Genomic DNA, 13,408 nt, shown 5'->3' on the forward strand with positions numbered 1-13,408 from the left:
GGTGTGTGTGTGTGTGTGTGTGTGTGTGATGGGGTGTGTGTATGAGTGTGTGTGTATTCTCCTCTTAAGCAGCAGAGAAAAAAAAACTCTTCAAAGGCTTTAATGTGCAGGGAGGCGCCTCCCTCTGACTCTTTTACACACACACACACACACACACACACACACACACACACTATACTACTACTACTACTAATAATAATAATATTAATAGGAAGAAGAACAACAACAACCCTGTTTATTTGTTTGTTCGGTATCAACACCCAAGATTGATTTACAAGGAATGGAACACAAAGTAAAACAAATAATAAATAAATAAATAATATATATAAACTATTATAAATGGATAAACTTATTAATCATGATTTATTTGTAATATAATTTATTAATTTTCCAGTGTAATAAATTAATATATACAAATTATATATATATATGTATATATAAAATTATAAAATGTATTAATTTATGAGTAATTTATTTGCAATATAAAAATAATATATTTTAATAAATTATTACGAAATATGTTAACATAATGATTCATATAACTTTTATGTGGATTTTATCAGCATGCAGCAGAGAACAGAATATGCAGATATGTTTAGTAATAATAATAATAATAATAATAATAATGTTACTGTTCTATGTTTTATATATATATATATATGTTATTAGATCTGTATGTCCACTACTGAATGTTATAAATAATAAAAAGCATTAATTATTGATAAGTATAAGAAGTAAATAAGTATTTAGCAATCTCTGAAGCCCAACCCTGATCCTCCTGCAATCTTCTCCCTTATGTCTGTTCAGTGAAGCAGAACATTACACACTGCACTCAGAAGGAAAAGTTTATGGATGGAGGCGTTTATGACGACATGTACAGACACTTCGCCTGCCACACACCTCCATCTTTTATCCTCCTTCCTATTCAAGTCCAAATTCAAGACCCACTCAGTTGGCGTAGTTCAGCATGGCAAAAACCCCATGGCAAAGAAACAGCAGTCTTCAGGTGTTAACCACCAACCTGTTCATGTTTGTTAGCTTTTAAAGAGCTCAAATGCCTTGAACTGACTTTGAATGAACGCTAAGCAAACTCACCTGCAGCTCCGACAGCAAAACAGTACAAATCGTTTTTGTTTTCAAATGCAGTTTAAAATGCACCGTGAGGGCTGATTGATCATGCACAATAATGGTGAGATTATATTTACAGATAATGTTTCATGAATTATGTCCTCACGCTCCACAAACAGCCGTCACTTTGACCAAAACTCAAAATGACACGATGATCTGCGGCGGGAATGAAACCTGCTGAAACCTGAAACTTTTATGACGGACCAAGACGACTCACAAGCAGGACCATGACCTCATGGGAACATTCATGGGGTCATGCGTTCATGACCACGAACTTACTGTTTATCACTGTATGCTAGCTGACCGTTTAAATGGGCTATTTGACCCATGCAGTCATTTTCTCCCCCCAAAAATCTGTCCCTCTGAGTTACAGGTCAATCCTGGGATCGAGACGCTGAACCTCTTCTGCTCCTCGGACCTGCCTGATCCATCCTGGTGCCCTGTGTCTGGTCGGAGTCTCATCGCATCGCTCCTGTGGAGGACGGCCCCATGTGGACAGTTGAAAGTCGCACCTGGAGGACGCTCTGGACTCTTACAGTAATGCTTTTATGGCTGAGGACTACAGTTGACTTGCTAACTTTAGGACTGCAGTTGTCATGAACAGTTTTGCACTCAAGTTTCCATCAATGAAGAGTTTATAACATCAACGAAACTGACTTCATGTTAAAACTGTTAATGTTAATATTATAGTCAGGCTGTCTGTTGTTGCCCAAATGAGGATGGGTTCCCTTTTGAGTCTGGTTCCTCTCGAGGTTTCTTCCTCATGTCGTCTGAGGGAGTTTTTCCTTGCCACCGTCGCCACAGGCTTCTCATTGGGGCTAGATTAGGGATAAAATTAACTCGTGTTTAAAGTCGTTCAAATTCTGTAAAGCTGCTTTGTGACAATGTTTATTGTTAAAAGCGCTGTACAAATAAACTTGACTTGCGTCTGAGTAAACGACTGTGATTCCTTCGATCAGTCTCTAAAAGGGGTTAGCATGTTGAAAAGTGGAGAATGTCCCAGAGTAGATGGTGTCCAACCCAAGCTCCAGGAGTTAACTCTGTTTCTGAAGACGTTGATAAACAGCAGCAGCTGCTCAAGAGCCTGACTGTGACTAAACACAAATTTACAAACCTGAAGGATTTCACTGATGTTGAAATACGTTGATGAGTAATGTTAATTTGTGCTAGCTTGCTCACTGTGAGTGGCTAAAAGAACCACAAGCCTTGGAGCAACTCTTCTAGTCCTTTACACTTGGATTGTATTCTCCCACACGTCTACAGCACGGTGAGTGAGGTCAAATAAACGGCATCATCAGTACACGGTTGCCGCCATGATGACAGATCCTCATTTTTGCAGGTTACGTCATGTGCTTTCAAGGCATTCAGTGTCCATGCCATTGAGAAATCTGTTGAGGTTTAGACAACAATTATACCCTCTATTATACTGTCATGTAGTTCTTTGTGATCTAAAAGGAACATCACTACTTAGTTGGATAAAGTGTCACCAGCATGTCTATCATCACGAGTCAGGAGGATATTCTGAATTGACACTATTCTGAAAGGTGTTTTCTACACCTTAAGGATCAGCATTGTTTTCATTCATAACACGTTTTTAAAAATGAGCTCAGCTGATTTGTAATGGATAAAACTTTAATGGACCAATTACAGAACCCTGAAGTACTCCAGGGCTGAAATACATACAGTAATAATAATAAAAGAATAAAATCAGACTAAAATACTTCTCATTTAAGGATGATTTAAAGCGTGCTTTTTATAAACACTATTTTTATTAAGATTTTCCAAAGTGATATAGTAACAGGATAAAAAAAAAATAACAAGGAAAATAAATAAACAAGCAATTAAAGTTCACTTTAAAAAAAAACAGTCCTTTTCTGGCAGACATTTAGATGACTGAACTCATTTTTCAATTTTTTTTAATGTACATATATTTACTTTTATACATTATTATTATATTTAGTAAGTTTTTAGGTGCATTTGAAAACAGTATAGTAGACTTTACACATTATTATTATTATTATTATTATTATTATTATTATTATTAATAAAAAAGAAGAAAATTAAATTAAATTAAATTAAATAGAAAGTAAAGCCAGAACCAGGTGTCCATTACAGAGCGATGAAATATCCTGTTACATCACGAGAGCTTTACACCTCAACACAAATCCACAAGGTAGCGGTGGCTGGCCAGTGTTGCCAGATTGGGCGGTTTCAAGTGCATTTTGGTGGGTTTTGAACATATTTTGGGCTGGAAAACATCAGCAGTATCTGGCAACCCTGTGGCTGGCCCACTGTGGACCTTCTTACTGGCTCGGATCTCCATCAAGCTGAGCAAGATGATCCAAAAATGGCTGCAAGGTGTTGTAGAATTTGTTAAGGTTGTCCACCGTGCCATATCAGATTTTCTCCACGTGTAATACACTAGTAAGTTCCGTTAGCCACGCCTTGAAATGAGGCACAGTTTCTGATTTCCAGAGTCTTAAAATCAGTCTTAGTCTTCGCGATTATCATTCCATCGATGATAGTGTTCTGGACAGAGAGGCTGTGGTTTAGTACAGTCAGAGAGTCAGAGAGTACACCAACGCCATCTCTGGGTCTTAAACTCCTTTTTAAGGTCATAGAGCAGAAATGCCAGACATTTTAGGAACTTATTTCAATGTCAAGTGTGCTGGACCAAAATAAACTCTGTTTCATAAGCCACAAACACTTCGACAATTCCTCTAAAATGTGTTCATGCGTTTATCTGAAAAAATGCATAAATGGTTCATTTGGAAAGAGACATACTGTACTTACAGCATGAAACATTTCTCATGCTAATGAAGAATTATATACAAGTAGCTGAGTAGCACATTTTGTCTGACTTTATCACTCTGTTTTTTCCTTGGCCCTTTTTAATCTCTCAGTTCAGTTACGGTTCACAAGATGATATATATCTAGAATAAGTTCATGTGACAGCTCAGATCTGAACCTTCATGAGGTCGTGTGTTTGACGTTTGACACCCCTGTCGCAGAGACGGACGGTTTGCTTTTCAGTCATAACACCTTTAGTCGAGAGACAAACGATTTGTTTTTTAAGATCACAAAAATGCTCATAACACAGTAATGAACATATAGCAGGTCTCAGGTGTGCTACAGCGTCAAAGCTTTATATGGTGAGATGTAAACACACCTGGTTTAAATGTCACCTGTAGAACCTTGTAAACCCTGTGTGCACTGTAGTCAAATCACATCTAATTATAAATCTAACATTTGTAATGTGACGATTTGGTAACTCCAGAACAGAACAGACACCTAGAGAGGAATTACTTTGCCACGATTCTCAGGAACTCCAACATCAGCCCGTCCCAGCACCTCCCTCCATCTGAGTTCCCTCCACACAGAAGCAGGCAGTTTCTGCAAACACCAGGTTCGGCGCGTAAAGCCGAGGGTAAACAAGGCTTCGCATGCGTTCTTCTCAACAAGAAAAAAACCCATCATCATGACAAACAAAGGGAGGTTCCCCAGAGCACTATTAATAGACCAGACCAACAATGCATGCATGCGAATGTGAATCATGTCCTCATGACGAGTCCTGAAACTGTGACAAATAAATTGCAATCATTCGCAAATTTCCAGTTTCAAGATGCACAAGTATCGACCAAGACTGCAATCTTGTCAGGTAAACCCCCTGAAAATGTCAGAAGAAGAAGAATTGGCATGTCTAAGCATCTTTTCAGATGCATCACTGAGGGTTTTCTCCACCTACCATTGACTCATGGGTATTTTTGCACTGAGGATACACAGACAGTACAAAGGGAAAGAGAAAGCTTCGTCACAATTGTTTTGATGTGTTGCGACTTGCAAGAAAGGTTTAGAGTAAGATTAAGAATAGCAAAAAGTGAAATGTAACTTCATTAGTGCAAAAAAAAAAAAGCATCAGCAGTCAAACCCTGCTCTAAATACATGACGTAATAACAAGACACCTGACTTTGAAACCATGGATGTCAGATTGAACGATGAACACGCATTATTGAACAGATTTAACAACATTCTTTAAGCAGCTAAGCACTGAAACAACAATCTCAACCACCAGGAACACATACATGCCAGGTTCGGCGCACTGAAGGTGTACACTTACAACAAAAACATTTCTGGCGAGTCGACCTACCGTACTCGCACCGTCGTCAGTGCTCTCAGCAGGAGGCAAGTCGTGCACTTTCCGTCATCGTACAGCTACTGAAACGTCCACCGAGATCAGTAAAGGGAAAAATGAAAACTTTTGTCCTCTTTCCATCCTACTACAATTTAGAGAAGATCTTTCATTCGGGGCGGCACGGTGGTGTAGTGGTTAGCGCTGTCGCCTCACAGCAAGAAGGTCCGGGTTCGAGCCCCGTGGCCGGCGAGGGCCTTTCTGTGTGGAGTTTGCATGTTCTCCCCGTGTCCGCGTGGGTTTCCTCCGGGTGCTCCGGTTTCCCCCACAGTCCAAAGACATGCAGGTTAGGTTAACTGGTGACTCTAAATTGAGCGTAGGTGTGAATGTGAGTGTGAATGGTTGTCTGTGTCTATGTGTCAGCCCTGTGATGACCTGGCGACTTGTCCAGGGTGAACCCCGCCTTTCACCCGTAGTCAGCTGGGATAGGCTCCAGCTCGCCTGCGACCCTGTAGAACAGGACAAAGTGGCTACAGATAATGAGATGAGATCTTTCATTCGAGCGAGCCGTCATTATTATCACAATGACAACACGTCATTACGTACTGACTGTACAAATACACAATCGGTAGAACTAGCTTTCCAGAAAGTTCCACATCAAAGGTAGAGCAGTGGTGTTGGCGTCATTGATGACGTTCTAAACAATGTGCAACACTGACAGAACTTTAACAGTGCTGTTGAATTCTGGATTGTGATTGGTCAGAAGAGGAGGTGTTGATTAATTCTCTTGAACAGCAGCTCTGACAGTAGTGCAGCTGCACATCACAGGTTTAGATTAACGCGCTCTCGTTCTAAACATCACTCGCAGGGACTTGCACAGTCATTGGTCCATCAATGGATTTAAAAAGTGTGTAATCTTGGATATGGTGAAGTTTTTCCTGTAACTTTATGTTTTCCGACATCTTCAGGACAGACGAGTTTACACTTTGTGGTCTTGTTTGATTGAAGAAGAGAGAAAAAATAGAGGCTAGTGAAGGAATAAGTGTTTATAGCGGAGCAAAGCTCCATACTTAAGAGAATATTGTCATGCATTGACCTGATTTTTGATGGTTTTTGCGGCCGTATAACAACTGTAAGTACAAACAACGTCTGAGTATCACCACAGGGAACTTGATCGTAAGTGCAAGGCAACGCATCTCATAAACACAACCACCGGACAACGGAATTTGTATCTTTATTTCCATAAATATTCCAAAAAAGATTCAGGATACAGACACACCTGGAGGGGCGGAGGCTGCTCGATGGGAGAGAAATCCTAAATCTATATTCATTGGTGCAGTTGGCATAAAAGAGGTCATAGACATTGTAAGGAGAAGTGAAAGTAAAACCTCCACTGACTGGAATGATATTGATATGAGTTTAATAAAAAAAGTTATTGAAGAAATTGCAGAACCATTTACTCACATATGTAATATGTCTTTTCAATCTGGTAAATTTCCAAACAACATGAAAATAGCTAAAGTTATACCTTTATATAAATGTGGGGATAGACACCATTACACAAATTACAGGCCAGTTTCTTTACTCTCTCAGTTCTCCAAGATCCTCGAAAAACTGTTCACAGCAAAACTAGACAACTTCATTGAAAAATATAAACTTTTAGCTGACAGTCAATACGGATTCCGGAAAGACAGATCAACAACCCTGGCATTAATGGAACTTATCGAGAAAATCACAAATGGCATAGACAATAAAAAACATGTTATGGGAATTTTCATAGATCTAAAGAAAGCATTTGACACAATAAATCACGACATTCTATTCAACAAATTAGAGAGGTATGATATCAGAGGGGTTGGTTTGGACTGGGTGAGGAGCTACTTAAGTAACAGGCAACAATTTGTAAAAATTGGAGATCACACATCTGATTATTTGCCCATAACATGTGGAGTACCGCAAGGGTCTGTCTTAGGTCCTAAACTGTTTATATTGTACATTAATGACTTATGTAATGTATCATGTATAATGAAATGCATTTTATTTGCCGATGATACAAACACCTTTTGCGCCGGGGACAATGCACAGCAGCTTATGGAGACAATCACAACCGAAATGAATAAATTAAAAAGGTGGTTTAATGTAAACAAATTGTCATTGAATTTGAGTAAAACAAAGATTATTTTATTCGGAAAATATAAGTCGAACCCTCAAGTTGAATTGAAAATTGACAACATAACCATAGAAAGAGTTTATGAAATAAAATTTCTGGGTGTGATTGTTGATCATAAAATCTGCTGGAAACCACATATTAATCATGTTAAAGCAAAAATAGCAAAGATTACTGCAATTTTGGGGAAATCAAGACACATTCTGGACTATAAATCACTACATACTCTGTATAATGCACTCATACTTCCATATCTGAGCGACTGTGTGGAGATATGGGGTAATACCTACAAATCTAACCTGCAGCCGTTATGCACATTACAAAAAAGAGCAATAAGAATCGTCAATAATACGGGATATCTTGAGCATACAAACGCATTATTCGTAAAAGCACACACTCTGAAATTCACTGATCTGGTTAAACACAAGACTGCACAAATTATACATAAAGCAAGACACAACCTTCTTCCGGGTGAGGTACAAAATACGTTTATGGAAAGGCAGGGTGGGTATAACCCGAGAGGGGAAATGAATTTTAAGAGAGTAAATGCTAGAAGAACTCTGAAAAGTATGTGCATAACAGTCTGTGGGGTGAAATTGTGGAATGGTCTGGATAATGAACTCAAAAATAGCACCATCATCTCATCTCATTATCTCTAGCCGCTTTATCCTTCTACAGGGTCACAGGCAAGCTGGAGCCTATCCCAGCTGACTACGGGCGAAAGGCGGGGTACACCCTGGACAAGTCGCCAGGTCATCACAGGGCTGACACATAGACACAGACAACCATTCACACTCACATTCACACCTACGCTCAATTTAGAGTCACCAGTTAACCTAACCTGCATGTCTTTGGACTGTGGGGGAAACCGGAGCACCCGGAGGAAACCCACGCGGACACGGGGAGAACATGCAAACTCCACACAGAAAGGCCCTCGCCGGCCACGGGGCTCGAACCCAGGACCTTCTTGCTGTGAGGCGACAGCGCTAACCACTACACCACCGTGCCGCCCTAGCACCAACATAAAACTGTTTAAAAAATTATATAAAAACATGTTAATAAAAATATATGAGAATGAGGACAGGCAGACTATATAGGTGATGATGAAATTGAGAGTAAGTCTGTGACTGGTCTTCTTGTATTTAGTGTATAGTTATAGGTATGTGTATATGTATGTACTGTATATATGTATTGTGTGTGTGTATATATGCATAACATAAGTATCTGTATATATGATTTGATTTGGTCGATATTATACCATGTCGGTATGTCTTGGTATGTTGGCATGTTTTCTTTTTGTTTGTTGCTTTTGTTTTCTTTTGTATATATAGTTTATTATGGCGGAAAGTGACGTTTGATTAGCGGTGGTATAGAGGGTTAGGATTGGATAAGTTATTACTTCTTCCTAACCCTTTCTGAACATTATGTTATTGCCTTGTGGCTACGCTATTCTGTTTGTTTATGACGATGTTCTGATTATTGCATTTATTTAAATTTTTTTTATTTTTATATCTTTCTTCTTTATTGTTCAGAATAAAGTAATCAATCAATCAATCAATAAAGACGGTTTTTTGTCCAGCATTTATTTTTAATTTGCTTTTAAAAAAATAACATGGGATTATTTACTAACACATTTTATGAAAAAAGAACAATTTCTTACTCTGCACACTCGTGTAAACAATTATTGTAAAATTCAGTAGCAATTCTGATCACCTTCCCTTAGTTGTAGATAATCTAAACCTACCACAGATCAATATTGATTAGTTCTTACGTGCGATAATATTGGATGGTAACTCTACAGTGATGTAACGTGAAAGTGCTGGTTCACTGCTGTCCCCCAGGCACCCAGCAGACTCGCACCATAATAAATGTGCTGGTGTTGTTTCTGGCGCAGGGCATGCGGCGTCAAAGAAAGGAATAAATATGTATCGTAACTGCGATGTGAATCTTATTATTGGTCTCACTGTCACAAGACGATGCAGTGATTTATTAAGGTGAAAAACATGACACGACACAATTCGATGGTTCATTCATGGTGCTGTAATATTATCGCAATATTATTATTAGCTCGTGTGTCCTTAAGGCCGATGAGCTGTCGCCATGGCGTGGCGTCCGTCATCCACAATTCAGTTAAATCGTATCTCCTCCGTCAGTTCTCCACAGATTTCCGTTCTGATTGTTTTGTTTGAATGAACTCATCACTAAACTTGTTGTTTTGTCAAATTTTTTTGCTAATTAGGCCAAATTAACAAATTTTCCAGCCCTTTTACTAGAATTATATCTCCTCTTTCATGTCCCATCTGATTCCAGTTCTGATCGATGTTTTGGGTCGATCTTCCCTCGAGGAACAAAACTTGGTTGGTGATTTTCCTGTTGTAAGCAATTTGTTTACAACTTTATTTTCAGTGAAATCGTATCTCCTCCCTCAGCTCTCAATGGATTTCAGTTCTGATTGTTTTATCTGAAAGAACTCGACCTTCTGCACAACACTGTCATTGTAGTTAATTTCTTGCTAACAAATCAGTAATTAGGTCAACTTAACACATTTTCTTCTGACTAGAACTGTATCTCCTCTCATTTATCATGTAAATTCAGTTCTGATGGATATTTTGGGTCGATCTTCACTCGGGGAACAAAATTTAGTCCTTTGTTGATGTTCCTGTTGTAAACAGTTTGCCGTGGAGGTTGGTCCCCTGTTTGATGTTTTGGTCGTCAGAGTTGTTCTGATGGCAGGACAGATGAGCTCCTACGCCCTTGACGTTCTGGTTCTATTCAGGTTAATTTTGTTTCCTTAGGCAGTGACTAAATATCTATAGTAGCATCTTTGAGATGGTAACTGTAACTCTACTTCGTCACACCACTCTGTTGTTGCTTATTTTTCTCTAACAGAATGCCCCTGTGTGTTTTATTCCTTATTTTTCGAACCCTTCTTTTGGTGTTGGTGCACCTTGTGGGTCTTCAGCTTGTAGGTCATATTTTACCCTCCAGTACCCTGAAACTACCCTAAAAACCACGAACATCCTTTTCCACTGATGTGAAACAGATGAGCGACAGTCAGTAATTTTACATCTACAAAATAACCTATGAAGTAAGCGTACATGATAAAATGGCCCAGGAGTGTAGAAAGCGGGAACATAACGTACTGTAGTGTACCGTACATGTCTTTGCTTGATGAGTCACTTCTACAACTTTTTTTAATTAAACAAAAACTTGCTCTTTAATATTAAAAGTCCAGATGATTAAATCCAGGCACAACACCAAGAACCAGCATGTGTCATCCAGATTTCTGGTAAGTTGTAGGTCATCGATCAAATATGAATGAAAAATCAGTGAAAGGGCATTTCTGGTCAAACGTTTGAACAATTGTATACCTGACATGGGTACTTTCGGGCCTCGCATGGGTACTTTCGGGTCCCGTTCGTGCCGACCCCTTTGGGTGGCTTTCTTGTCAGTTATTTTTATTTATTTATTTATTTTTTGCTCATTTATTTTTGTATTTTTGTAATTTGATGTGAGAAGTCATGCCCAATAAAGCAATAAAAAAAAAAACCTACCAAACAGAAAGGTACACTGGCAGTCAATGAAAAAGTCCAGGTCAATAATTCAACATATTATGCAATACGGAGTTGGGGAAATGTTTGTTTTGAGATGTTTCTATTGAATAGCGTGCACAGAAGTCATTAATGAGTTCTTCTCAATCCAAACATTTTTCAATAGTCTTCAGGGAGTGGTCTTTAGGAATCAGCTCAAAGTGCTGTTTTGGAGAAAAACAAAAATTTGTATACGGTTGAAAGGATGGGTTGGATAGCCTTTATTAAGGCCATGAAAAAGCCGACTTTTGTATTCCTTACGTCCAAGATGCCACGGTTAAATCCAGATGACAGATGCACGTCCGCATGCTGCCCGTGTCACCAGAGGGTTCCTGGAAGGTCAGAATGTCCAAACCCTGCCATGGCCTGCGTATTCACCTGATCTCAATCCCATTGAGCATTTATGGGATCACCTTGGTGTTCAGATCCAGAACCATGTTCCTCGTCCCATGAACAGAGGTCAACTGATCCAGGCTCTTCAAGAGGAGTGGCAGGCCATTCCACAAGACAGGATTCGCCGTTTGATACGCAGTATGCGTCGCAGACTGACGGCTTGTATTGCTGTTGGTGGGGACAATACTCGGTACTGAAGCTGCAACTTTCCAATTACAGGGTATCCATTTTGTTCGGACTGTACATTATCAAAGCTCACAACAATTGTGATTTTTTGTTTATTCATCTCGAGTTAAATGTCAGTATATTGATCTGTAAGCTTCTAGTACATGATTTCATAGCTTATGAATAAAATTATTTTCATAAACGTCACCTGGACATTTTCATTGACTGTCAGTGTATTTACAAGGGGATGTGTAACAGGGTGTGGCTCCAACTTGAATGGTTTAGAAGTAAAAATGAGATTGAAGACCACATGACTGTAACCACACCCCTTGCATTTCCTTGTGCATTGAGTCATCTTAAGATTACGGGATTGATTAAAAAAAAAAAAAGTCTTCATGATGCACACCGACCTAACATGATTCCTCTCAGTGGTTGAGAGAAATATTATCCAAAACATGGGTTTATTAAGATGCAACAAGGTTCAAGCCTGCGCATTTATATTATTTATTCTAAGTGTCCATTACTCTACCTGCTGGGTCTTAGCAGGAGGTGAAAGGATGTATATCCAGATGTGAAGGACAGAACAGAAGGGTTCTCCGTGATTCCTAGCATCTGCACAGCTCCTTTCATACCCTTTCTCCAGGGGTTCAAACAAACCTGCCATTCAAGTCTATGCTTTCCCGTTTTGTTTGCTTTTCTAGCTCTCATAATCATGGGCCATAAAACCAAATCCATGGTCAAGACTTTGTTTCAACAGGCTCCGTTAGCAAGGGAGTGGGTCACTGGAGCTTTTGAGATATTTAGAAGAAATTGGTGAGCAGTATTAGAACAGGCTTGGCTCTCAAAACTTTGATTTTGTGAGTGTAGACCACATCCTCAACTTAGTGACATACAGCTATGGAACTGTCAAACATGGAAAGAACTCAACAGCTTCTGCTTTTGACAGCTTTAGATCGTCAGACCCCCAGAGTGAAGTCACTTGGGTAGGAGTTCCACAATAAAAAAAAATGGAGAAAAATAGAGAGAGACAGGAAGTTACAAGATTTCAAAATTCCTTAAGACCCCCTGAGATTTGGACTATTCCTCCATTTTCGGTAAGCACTTTATCCTGGTCAGGGTGGTGGCGGCTCTGGAGTCTGTCCCAAGAACACTTGGTGCAAGGAAGGAATACATCCTGGATTAGCCATGTCAATCGCAGGGAATTGCACACATTCAAAAGGTCAAAGTCCTTCCCGTGCCAGGACCTGGTCTTTCAGGTCTCCCAGGGTGTCCACCTCTCGATCAGGAGATCCTGAGTTCTACTCGTGGTTGGGTCATACCAAAGACTATTATAAAAATGGTACCTACTACCATTTGGAAGGGCATGCTGCAATACAGATGCGAGTGGGGAGTCAAACTCTCATCGTTACCAGAGGACTAGCTCCCCAATGTAACCCTTGCTGTATAGGTGAGTGGGCCAAGGGCTACAGAAATGGAGATCGGTGCCACCCAACACACCTTAAAGGCCTGGTTAGTACTGGGACGGGAGAGTACCTGGGAAGACCAGGTCCTGGCGTGGGAAGGACTTTAGACTTTAATGCCACTTTACACCAATCTTTTCCAATCAAATCCTTAGGAACCCCCCAGAGTCTCCACATTTTTGGTCTTACCCAGATCTTAACACACCTGAACTGAATTTCTAGCCTGCTTGATTGCTTGGTTCTGGCAAAAATGTGGACCATCTGGCAGGTTCCCAATGGCTGGATTGGGAAATGTAGTTTAGACTACGGCAAAGTGATTAGAACATTTGTGGTGATGCTTGTTTGGGTGCTTGCTATCTGGTAGACATATTCAGGT

Source organism: Neoarius graeffei, chromosome 23 (assembly GCF_027579695.1).
Source record: "Neoarius graeffei isolate fNeoGra1 chromosome 23, fNeoGra1.pri, whole genome shotgun sequence".
Lineage (NCBI taxonomy): Eukaryota > Metazoa > Chordata > Actinopteri > Siluriformes > Ariidae > Neoarius > Neoarius graeffei.